The sequence below is a fragment of the Myxocyprinus asiaticus genome, chromosome 9, assembly GCF_019703515.2.
Source record: "Myxocyprinus asiaticus isolate MX2 ecotype Aquarium Trade chromosome 9, UBuf_Myxa_2, whole genome shotgun sequence".
Classification (NCBI taxonomy): domain Eukaryota; kingdom Metazoa; phylum Chordata; class Actinopteri; order Cypriniformes; family Catostomidae; genus Myxocyprinus; species Myxocyprinus asiaticus.
The window spans coordinates 50818801-50831520 of record NC_059352.1 but is presented as its reverse complement, the minus strand read 5'-3'; the positions used below and the strand labels follow the sequence as shown (position 1 = coordinate 50831520).

At 35.4% G+C, this 12720-nt stretch overlaps 1 long non-coding RNA gene across 2 annotated transcripts in view; it reads left to right on the top strand.

Annotated features, from left to right (window-relative positions):
• Positions 1–11341, top strand: part of LOC127446222 (uncharacterized) — a 73658-nt gene extending 62317 nt beyond the window's left edge. For both annotated transcript variants that reach the window (XR_007898169.1, XR_007898168.1), the window contains exon 3: positions 9964–11341. This is a non-coding gene — a long non-coding RNA (uncharacterized LOC127446222). The remainder of the gene's footprint in view (positions 1–9963) is intronic.
• The last annotated feature ends 1379 nt before the right edge of the window (positions 11342–12720 follow it).

Genomic DNA, 12720 nt, shown 5'->3' with positions numbered 1-12720 from the left:
CAGATGTCAGCATTGAAACAGCACTGGATTAATGGATTAATGACCTGGATTTCTGCATTTAAAACCTACAATTTGTCTGACTGAAGTCTTTAGAAACTCTTCTAACCCTATACATTGTTATGAGCTTAAAAAACTATAACTGTTACTGGATCATGTATTTTTTTCATGGCTTGTACTTTTACACTGTTACTGTACTTAAGGACATTTTTCAAGTACCTGCATGTTTTCAGAGTATTTTAACCAACACAAAATATGTAACGTTTTAAAGTTTAGAAGCTCTACTTTACAATGCATGTAGCCATTATGACCAAAACTGAACAAGTTCTTTGAAATGTTCCGATTTAAAAATGTATTAATAATTTTGGACTGTACATTTTATTGTAATCAGTAAAAACATAAATCTCATCAAATATAGCGAGTAATAGCTAAGTATATGTCTTTGACAATTATGTTGGTGTTGCTTATATGCCACGTTTTCGCTTATAACTTCATGAAAAATAAACGTAACATAAATATCACTTACACTACTTGATTATCATTCAAACAAGCCCCCAAACAATGTAATAAGATGTATAGATCATTAGATAATCCACATGAAGCACAATGTTACATATGGCCACCAGGAGATGGTGCCAAATACATGACACAGACTCAATGATGACTCAAATGACACAGAATGAAACTCATTCTTTAAAATCTCTTTAATAAAATCATGTATGCATGCTATGCAAACCTTTAGTCATTGTTGTGTTTGCATGTGTAATTAGTTCTTATGTACAATTTATGTTTTATTTGTTTGGAGACGTTTTTGGACACTATAATAAATTATTTTTGTAATGGTATAACTTTTGATTGCTTTGTCATATCAACAGAATTTTTTTCTCAAATACAGTTGACATGATTGGGAATAAAACAAAAACAGTTTTTCGGAGCCACCTTATTTACACCCAGAGATTATATATATATATATATATATAATGTCAAATAAGAAAAATAAGAAAAAAAAAGTGAATTTTTGGCTCCAATTATTTGTGTGATTTTTCAGCAGATTCTCAGGCTAAGAGTCTCAGAATTTATTATAATCTATATCATTATTGTATTTTTTTACGTTTTCTTTAAAATGATACCAAACAATTGACCCTCCTTGTTTTTTTGTCGAGTTATAAGCCTTTAAATTTGGGTATGCTGCTGAAACATCTTTTAAAATACCTTCAGAGATTAAATGGTAAACATTTAAAAAAATAAATAAAATGATAATCCTAATAGATCAGTACTTTTACTTTTAATATCCAAATACATACAAAAGTAAGAACTTTTGTACTTTTACTCAAGTAGAATTTCCAAGGGGTACTTTTACTTTCACCAGGGTATCTGTACATTTACTCGGGTACAGTATTTACGTACTTTGCCCACCAGTATTAAAACTACACCTGATTTTTGTAATGTAAAATGTTGCTAATTTGTCTTATCAAGACTGTCTTCTGACCTCATTATAAATAGATCTAATTTTAGGAGACTTTTATGCAGATGTCCGTTTAAAAATCCAGTTAAAAAGTGTTAACATACTTTTTTCCTCTAATTGTTTCGTAACTATGATTGTTTATCCACGCCTTATGAAAGTGTTTGCATGAGAAAGGATGCTATATTTTGTTGAATTTCTTTATATGTGATGAGGAAATGGGATTAGAGAAATTCATTATCTCTATACTAAACAAAAGGTGTCATTATCACTAATGGGATGTGGGGTGAGTCAGAGGAGTGACCTGTGTGTCACCCTTGAAATCACCACACCCTCTGCTATGTGCATCATAGATTTGATTTTCAGGTTATGATGAACATTTGTGAGAGTGAGGTTGTGCAGTCTCAAGTGATTCCCATTACCATTTTACCCATTTATTTTTATTGAATTGTAATATCTCTGTGAAGCACTTTGTGATTTATATCTGCGAAAGGTGCTATATAAATAAACTTTACTTACCATGCTTTGTAAATGGTGACTAATCATAGTCTCACTAATTATGCTCTTATACGAAAATAGAAATATTAATAACAAAAATACACCACTTTAAGACTTCATCAGTCATATAAATGTAACTATTACGTGTATGAACGTTGCACTTACAAAAAAGTACCATGGAACTACCGTAATATTCTCTAAGTAAACATTGGAGTGTCATAATTCAGTAAAAAAGTAACAGTCAAAGGACTTTATTTGCATGGAACACAAAAGATGATGTTTAGCAGAACGTTCAAGCAGCTGTTTTCCATACACTGAACATGGAAAGTGATTCACTGTCATTGTATGGAAAAGAGCCACTATAAAGTCATGATTAGTAAAAAAAAAACAATCTTGACTTCTGTTTTTATTCTACATTTGGATTAGAAACTGCATACTAAGAAAGTGAATTATATAATATGTGATATTTGATATATGAAAAAAAAAAATCCATGTGCAGGAAGTTTATTAAAGAACACGTGCAAAAATCCAAATCAGCAGGCAGATAGACGTAGTCGTTAAACAGGTGGTTAAATCCAATAAACCAAACAGACAGTCCAACAAGACAAACAAAACAAAGGGTTATCCAAAAAGCCTGTTCCAACAATGGAAAAATGCTTGGTAAGACAGTGTAAACTGGCAATACTTAACAATGAACAATGGAGATGAATGGCTATTTATACATAAGGTAAACAGGAAATGAGCAGAGAAGAAACGGGTGATGATCAGTATTCGGGAGAGGCCTCTCTCTGGTGGTTGGTAGGATGGGTAACGGCCTCGGATGTAAGCATAGTGTATCTTAAGATTTGAAATGGGTTTTCTACAGGCAAAATGTAAAATCTGATATATTAAATCTGAATAGTAAGAATATTACAATCAGAATGTTTTAGCCTATTTTTAATATTCATGCATTTCATGAATGCATAATACATTTTGTAATCGTTATCAAAATAAAATTATAAAAAATTAAATATTCAATCAAACATATTTTAGCCTATTCTGTAAAATGTATGCATTTTAATTTAATAACAAATTTCACCAAATTGAATTTATCAAAATAAAATGAATTATACATAAATATATTCAAGCTTTTATTAATTAAATTAATTTAAAGATGGAAATTTGTTCTAAAATTAAAATGCTTGAATCTTAAAAATAGGCTAATATTATTTATTTATTTATTTATTTATTGAGCATATAATCTGTAGTTGTGTGCCGGTTGTGTCTGCCATTCATTACTGCATTTAGCACTGATGCCAAAGAAAACAGAAAACAAGAAAACAAAGTTGTGTATGGTGTTGCCGAAATGGGATGTTGAAAGGGGAGTGTTGACAGGAAAGATGATGGAAACAAAGGATTTAGCAAAAATATTTCAACTTCTGTACGTTATTTAATAATTATATAATTAATTTATAATGTTATATATGACAGCCAATATTGACTTACCTTTCAATATTACCTTATATGTTAAGCATATTAATACATAATCTGTTATATACCATGCATTTATAAATCATATATGTTGTGAATAAGTGATGTAAGTGTATTTAATTATGTTTACTGTTTCACTGCTACAACAGAAAAAGAGCTTTTGTCATCATTCATTGGGTATTTCTTTTCTTCCTTATTTTGTTCCCCAATTGAATGTGTGACGTGTCATTGTAACCAATGCCCAACTCAGTGCCTAACAACATGCTAGAAATATGATAAAACATGCTAGTAACGCCTAGCAACATGCTAAAACTGGCTTGCAACATGCTAGCTACAATTAGTTACATGCTAAAACATGCTAGCGAGACCTAGCTACATGCTAAAACATGCTAGCAAGCCATAGCTATATGTTAAAACATGCTAGCAATGCCTAGCTACATGCCAGCTACATGCTAAAACATGCTAACACATGCTAGCAAGACCTAGTTACATGCTAAAACATGCTAGTAACACCTAACTACATGCTAGCAACCCCTGGTTACATGCTAAACCATGCTAACAAGAACTAGCTACATCTTAAAACATGCTAGCAATGACTAGCTACATGCTAAGAACATGCTTGGAAGGCTTAGCTACATGTTACAACATGCTATCTTTCAATCTTCCAACCTTTCAATCTGTCTGACTGACTGAAGGTCTTTTTAAACCTTCCAAATTTTCGGGAGTCGTATGGCACCATGCGAGGTTCGGACGTGTGAATGGCGAGCTCTGCGCACTTTGCTAGTTTTAATACTTTCTGTGTCATAAACCAGTGAGATTTGATACATCCTATACCATAACTGTTTTTTGAAGACAAAATGTCAAAGAATTCAAAATCCTCAGGCTCTGGAGACATTAAAAGACACTTATGTGCTCAAGCTGATACCCCTTGACAAGGGCGAAGACCAGGGACTCAATTTGGCCAGTGAGGTGAAAGAGATTCAGCGTCAACTGTTGAACATGATGGCAATGCTGACAAAGGCCGTTGCTGACTTGGAGGATCTTGCTGTAATACATCGATGGATCACTGCCATGGAGAAGAAATTCACCGAGTTGGTTACAAGACTGGGGGATGTCGAGAAACGGATCAATTATCTGGAGTCATCAGAGAGGGAATTAGCTGCTAGCCTACTAGCAACCAAGAAGGACTTTGAACGTATTTGGGAAAAGTTGGAAGACCTTGAGAATTGTAACCGGTGAAACAACGTCCGAATTGTTAGAATTCCTGAGTTTGATGAAGGCCGAGATATGGTGAAATTCCGAGACAAGCTCTTCCTGAGTCTGCTCGACATAGGCCATAAGCTGGAAATCGAGCAAGCTCACAGAGTTCCAGCTTGGATATCCGCAGAGGGAGATAGGCCCTGATCAATTTCCGACAAATTTCTGAGATCATCCAATAAAGATCTCCTGTTACGCGAGGCGAGGAGTAAAGGAAGGCTTTCTTGGAAGAACCACAGCATTTTCTTATTCCCAGACTTTGCGAATTCGACGAGAGAAATGTGATCGGTTCAAGGAATGCAAAAAACTCTTACATCAACGGAAGGTCGCTTTTGCTCTGATGTTCCAGGCCAAATTGAGAATAGATGCTAAGGATGGCCGTAAAACATTTACATGCCCACAGCAAGCGATGTCCTACATAAAGTCAATGGAACGAGTAAGTAATTTGGTGGTTTTCATGTTGCAGCCGAGTGGGCCTGAATTACTGATCATTGTCTTGACTGTCCAAGGAAGCTGAGCGCCTTTTTTTTTCTTTTTGTGCTGGTTCCGCTACCGGCTGGAGCTTGTTTTGTGGAGGAACACACCTTCAGGACAGTTATGTGGATGAATCTACATGTTCTTTGTGCTTATTGGCTGGAGTTTGTTTTATAGATTATTTTCTGTTCTGTAATTCTGTCTCACAAAATTTGTATAGAAGCAGTATTTGAGAAATTCGATGACACGGGGGCTCTCGTAGGCGTACATTAACTGTTTGAGTTTAGAGGTTTGCACTTCCGGTTGGCGCTGTCGTGCACATGGTTAATGCACATGTTTTCTTTTTTTTCCTTTTTTTTTTTCTGGGGGATGTTCGGGGGTTGATTATTGCACCAATGTTGGGATATGGTCTTTATAATTGTATTTTTGACGCACAATCTATTTTTTCTCATATGTCAAAATGTCAAATGTTAATATGTGCGGACTGTCTCTCTCCACATGGAATGTGAATGGCTTGGGGCACCCCATAAAAAGAAGGAAGGTTATTTCTTTTCTTAAAAGTAAGAAATATGATATAGTGTTTCTTCAAGAAATGAATCTTTCCCCGCAGGAAGCTGAAAAATTTGGGAAGATATGGGGTGGACATGTTTTCTTTAGTGCTGGCTCAAGTAAGAGCAGGGGAGACATTACATTGATAAGTAAATATCTACAATTCAAATGTCTCATACGGAGAAAAATAAATCATATAGTAGCCGCTTTAAAATATCCCTTTTGCAAAATCCTGAATTCCAACAAATGTTAAAGGCCGAAATCAAGGCTTATATGGAGATCAACTGGTCCACTGTACCCTCTGTGGGCATGGCTTGGGAGGCACTTAAAGCTGTGCTTAGGGGTCGGATCATACAGTATGCCTCATTCATCAAAAAATCCAAAGCACGAGAACTCGTGGAGTTGGAAGTGAATATTAAAAGTGCTGAGGCAGAGCTGAATTGCCGAATGTCGTTTGATGGCCTCAGAGAACTGGCCCGATTGAAATACAGATGTAACACTATTATGTTGTAGAAGGTGGGGATTTGGCTATTCAGGTCAAGACAGTCATACTTTGATTGGAAGACATAGCAGGAAAATTTCTGGCTAGATATATAAAGCAGAAAGAGTCTTTTTCTACCATTCCCTCAGTGAAATCTGCTGGTGGTGAAATATTTGCCTCTGCTATTGATATTAATAATGCTTTTAAGGAGTTCTATCTTGATCTCTATAGCTCCATGTTTTCATCTACTGATGAAGATATTAGAAACTTTGTGGAACCATTAGAACTCCCTAAACTGACGGCTGAACAAAAAAATTCTCCTGATTCTGAGATAACCTTGGAGGAGCTTGGCGAGGTAATTAAGGCCTTGCCTATAGGCAAGGCTCCGGGGCAAGATGGCTTTGCCACAGAATTGTTTTAATCTTATGCTACAGAACTGGCCCCACTTTTGTTAGAAGTTTATATGGAATCATTAAAGAATGGAAAGCTTCTTCCAACCATGACACAAGCCTGGATAAGTCTGATTCTTAAAAAGGACAAAGATCCAAGTGAGTGTAAGAGTTACTATCAAATTTCCCTGATACAGCTAGACGTAAAAATATTGTCAAAAATTCTGGCTAACCAATTAATTTATGACATCTCTTATACATAGATCAGGTAGGGTTTATTTGGGGCCGCAGCTCTTCTGATAACATTAGGATATTCATCAATATTATGTGGTCAGTGGCGAATGGTCAGACTCCGGTCGCTGCCATCTCGCTGGACTCCGAAAAGGCATTTGATATGGTAGAAGGGGATTATCTTTTTAAGATTTTCGAAATATGTGGGTTCGGAAACACTTTTATTGGATGGATTAAGTTACTTTATAGACACCTGGTAGTGGCGGTACAAACAAATGGATTAATTTTACTCTGGATAGGGGCACAGAGCAGGGTTGCCCTCTTTCCACATTATTGTTCTGTCTTGCCCTGGAACCATTAGCAGCCGTAATAAGAAGGGAAAGTGATTTTCCAGGGGTGGTGGCGGGAGGTGTGGCACATAAGCTTCTGCTTTACGGAGATGATATTTTATCATTCATCTCCGACCCCATTAGATCTATGCCTTACCTCCACAGAATTATTAATTCCTTTTCTAAATTCTCAGGATACAGAGTCAAGTGGTCTAAATCCAAAGCTTTGGCTCTGACAGCGTACTGCCCAGTAACGGCTTTCCGGCCGGGCACCTTCCAGTGGCCCAAACAGGGCATTAAGTATTTGGGCATTTTATTCCCAGCAAATTTGTCTGATGTAGTTAGAGTTAATTTTGACCCCTTAATAAAAAGGTTTTCGAGCGATGTGGGCAGGTGGGATTCATTACATTTATCAATTATTGGGAAGGTTAATGTTATTAAAATGAACTGTATTCCAAAATTTAACTACCTGCTACAGTCTGTCCCTGTAGATGTCCCCCTTTCTTATTTCAAGCAATTTGATAGCATTGCGAAGTCCTTCATTTTGAATGGTAAGCATCCTAGATTACATTTTAATAAGATACATAGGCTGATTGAAAAATGTGGGCTAGGCCTACCCAAGATTTTGTTTTATTATTATGCACTTGGTCTCAGACATTTGGCTCTTTGGTCGCTTCTGCCTGAGAGAGCCCCTCCCTGGTTTTGTATTGAACAGGTTCTTGCCCCATTTCACCATTGCAAAGCCTTTCTATCAAACTAATCGGAGAAATTAAGTTACACCACATTATCTTGCATTTGCACTCAGTATGGACAAAAGTGTCCAGAGTGTTTAATTCGGACATTTATTTAAATGTTGCCTAAAGCATATGGTTGAACCCTAAATTATGTATTGATAAGTCCCCTTTCTGCTGGTCAGAGTGGATTGTGAGGGGGGTTACTACACTCGGTGACCTATATGAGAGTAGAGTGTTGAGATGTTTTGAAAATTTGGTTCAACATTTTGGGATTCCCAGATTTCAGTTCTATCGGTATTTACAGCTGCGCCACCTGCTCTGTATTGTTTTTGGGAGTGGCACACACCCCCCTAAAGCGGCAGATACTCTGGGAGAGGTGATTACTGCTTTTGGAAAAGGTCATGAGGCATCAGTGTATTACTCCCTTCTAATTCAGAGTCTGGGGGACGGAGCTTTAACTTCTATCAAGAGATTATTAGAGAAAGATTTAAACTTGGTATTGGAGTAGGGAGTGTGGGCTAGGATTCTAAAAAATGTTAAGTCTGTATCTAGAGATGCAAGGGTTCGCCTTACGCAATTCAAGATTTTACACAGATTCTATTGGACCCCCTCTAGATTGTATAGGCTTGGTCTTAAAGACACACCCACCTGCTGGCAATGCCAATTAGGATATGGAGACACAACACGTGTTAAGATCCAAGAATTTTGGTTGAAGGTTTAGAGTTTTAATTCTGCCCTAGAATCTGTATTTTGGGCGATGGGGCGGTCATAAATTTGGGGGATAAACATATAAAAAATTGGGTTCTGACCAGTATTATGATTGGCAGGCAAATTATTTTAAGGGGATGGAAGTTTGATGGAGTGCCCTCATTTAAGGTGTGGTGTGCGGAGATGTCAAGCAGAAGGCTGGGGGTCCGGAATTTCTTTGATAGGAAGTGGGGCAATTACTAAATTACTAAAGTGGAGACTCTCGGGAATGGGCTGTGGAGAGAGAGTTTAGTTTTAATTATAATTATTATATTTTCTTTTTTGTTTTCTTTGTGTGTGTGTGTGTGTGTGTGTATTCTATTTGTGACTACAGGGGTGTTCGTTGGGGGTCAGGGTGGGGTTGGTGATTGGGGAGGGGTATGGGGGGGGGGGGTGTTAGATGTTGATTCATTGGATATATGTTATGTTTTTTATTTTTTATGTCTATGAATCAATAAAAATGTTAATTGAAAAAAAAAAAAAGAGAAAAAAAATTCCAACTTTTCAAGCTACTTGAACTTCCAGGCCAGGCTTTTTCAAGCCAACCTCAAAGTTTGTCTTCAAACTTTTCAATCTAGTTTGAAAGTGTTCTGCATGCATAAGCTTACGCATAAGTGACCCCAAAAAGATTTGAACTCTACATTTAAAAATGTATGAATTTGATTGCATTAGATTACACTTTATCTCAGCATTCGGCACCTGCAAATAAATGCAACTAGAGTTTTTATCAGAACTTAACTTCATTATTCTCATTTTGAGTAATTTTTGCTTAATGACTTTTAATCAGCTGGTGTGGCAGTGATTTTTAGTGGATGCTTTAAGCTTATAGAAGTTTATGTTATTATATCATAATAATACAACATAATTTTTATAATATAATCTTTTTTGTCATATGTTTTGCAAAATTTTAAGAACCATTAAGAATTTTTTTTTTGTTTTTTTTTTGTGCATTTTTTAAATATTATTTCATGCCAATTAAGCAACATTTTCTTCACAAAACTCTCATTAGTCTAAAAGGTTATTCTCATCACTGTAATACAGTAATTTATACTGCATACATTAAAGGTAGTACAACAAATACTACTATCATGTATACCTTACCATTTAAATAATACAGTACAGTATTACAGTATTGACAATGAGATTGTTTTGACATTAATGAGATTTCTTAAGGAAAAATACAATTTCTTATTTATTTCTTTTAATTTTGTGGTGAAATGTGACCCAGACATGTTCTTGATAGTTTTTGTGAAATTCTTGCTTATACATTTTTAGGGGCCACTGTATAGGATATCTACAGTATTATTTGATTATTTGTAATGTTTAATGTTTTCTATTCCTCCAGATAAATATGTACCTGCTGTCCAGAATTCTCTTTGCATTGTCTCGTCTGGCAGTGGAAAAGGGCTTCATTCCTCAACCCAAGAGAGATTCGTTCCCGCTGTTTGCTACACTGGTGTGGGGCATCGTTCTGTGGTTGTTTGAGTATTATCCTCATACCCTGCAGCCCTCGCTACAGTCCTCTATGAACTAACTCTAAATTTAGCAGAAGATGCTTTTATGGTTGTTGACATGATGGATCATTTACCCTGTACACACTTGAATCAAGATAATTTTTAAGGAAGGACTTAAGTCATGATAACTAAAATAAGTATTTTGTTGTTTGAAGTTTTCAGTGAAATAATCCAGGTGTGGTAGTCAGCGTCAATACTCGCTGAGTTACCCAGGCTCCCTGTGAGTCACTTCTAAAACTCATATTGTAAGGCAAATATTCAGATGTCAACACTGAAAGTTCATGTTTATTTTATAGAAGGGCTTCAGAGTAGCAACAGCACTGGATTTCCTGGATTAACGACCTGGATTTCTGCATTTAAAACCTACAATTTGACTGACTGAAGTCTTTAGAAACTCTTCTAACCTTATACAGTGTTATAAGCTTCAGAAACTCTGTTTTACACCATAACTGTTACTGGATAATGTATTTTTTCATGGCTTGTACTTTTACACTGTTACTGTACTTAAGGACATTTTTCAGGAGACATTTAAGGAGTATTTTAACCAACACAAAATATGTATCGTTTTAAAGTTTAGAAGCTCTACTTTACAATGCATGTAGCCATTATGCCCAAAACTGAACAAGTGCTTTGAAACGTTCCGATTTGATAATTTATTAATAATTTTGCACTGTACATTTTATTGTAATCAGTAAAAACATAAAGCTCATCAAATAGCCATGTGTCATATGTTGTTGGAAAGCTCTCAAAGAGTAGAAAACAACCAACCAGCCTCTTTGTTTTACTCACTGACAAAAATGTAGCGAGTAATAGCTAAGTATATGTCTTTGACAATTATGTTGTTGTTGCTTATATGCCATGTTTTCACTTATAACTTCATGAAAAATAAAGGGAACATAAAATATCACTTACACTACTTGATTATCATTCAAACAAGCCCCCACACAATGTAATCAGATGTATAGATCATTAGATAATCCACATGAAGCACAATGTTACATATGGCCACCAGGAGATGGTGCCAAATACATGACACAGACTCAATGATGACTCATATGGCACAGAATGAAACTCATTCTTTAAAATTTCTTTAATAAAATCATGTATGCATGCTATGCAAACCTTTAGTCATTGTTGTGTTTGCATGTGTAATTAGTTCTTATGAACAATTATTTTGTTTTATTTGTTTGAAGAGGCTTTTTTGGACACTTGGAGACATTTTTGGACACTATAATAAATTAGTTTTGTAATGCTATAACTTTTGATTGCTTTGTCGTATCAACAGAATTTTTTCCTCAAATACAGTTGACACAATTGTGAACAAAACAAAAACAGTTTTTCGGAGCCACCAAATTTACACCCAAAGATATACTGTATAATGTCTAATTAGAAAAAAAAGAAAAAAGTGCATTTTTTGCTCCAATTATTTGTGTGATTTTTCAGCAGATTCTCAGGCTGAGAGTCTCAGAATTTATCATAATCTATATCATTATTTTATTTTTTTAAGTTTTCTTTAAAATTATACCAAACAATTGACCCTCCTTGTTTTTTTTTGTGGAGTTATAAGCCTTTAATTTTGGGTATGCTATGAAACATCTTTAAAAATACTTTCAAAGATTAAATGGTAAACATAAAAAAAAAAAAAAAAAAAGATAATCCTAATAGATCAGTACTTTTACTTTTAATATCCAAATACATTCAAAAGTAAGAACTTTTGTACTTTTACTCAAGTAGAATTTCCAAGGGGTACTTACACGTTCACCAGGGTATCTGTACATTTACTCAGGTACAGTATTTATGTACTTCGCCCACCAGTATTAAAACTACACCTGATTTTTTTATGTAAAATGTTGCTAATTTGTCTTATCAAGACTGTCTTCTGACCTCATTATAAATAGATCAAATTTTAGGAGACTTTTATGCAGATGTCCATTTAAAAATCCTAAGTGTTAACATGCTTTTCTCCCCAAATTGTTTCGTAACTTTGACTATTGTTTATCCACGTCTTATGAAAGTGTTTGCATGAGAAAGGATGCTATATTTTGTTGAATTTCTTTCTATGTGATGAGGAAATGGGGTTAGAGCATTTCATAATTCCTATACTAAACAAAAGGTGTCATTATCACTAATGGGATGTGGGGCGAGTCAGAGTGACCTGGGTGTTTTCTTAAAAGTAAGAAATATGATATAGTATTTCTTCAAGAAATGCATCTTTCCCCGCAGGAAGCTGAAAAATTTGGGAAGATATGGGGTGGACATGTTTTCTTTAGTGCTGGCTCAAGTAAGAGCAGGGGAGTCATTACATTGATAAGTAAACAGCTACAATTCAAATGTCTCAAAGATTAAAGATAAATTAGGAAGTGTCATTATTGTTTTAGCAGAAATTCAGGGGCAAAGGTTAATTTTGGCTAATATTTACGCACCTAACACTGATGATCAGGGCTTTTTTATAGATCTTGAAGGGATGTTGCAAGCCGCTGGCACCCCTCATGATATAATATTGGGAGGAGACTTTAATCTTTTGATGGACTCAGTCCTTGATCATAGTGAAGCAAACATGTGTAAGCCTCCAAGAGCAACATTGACGC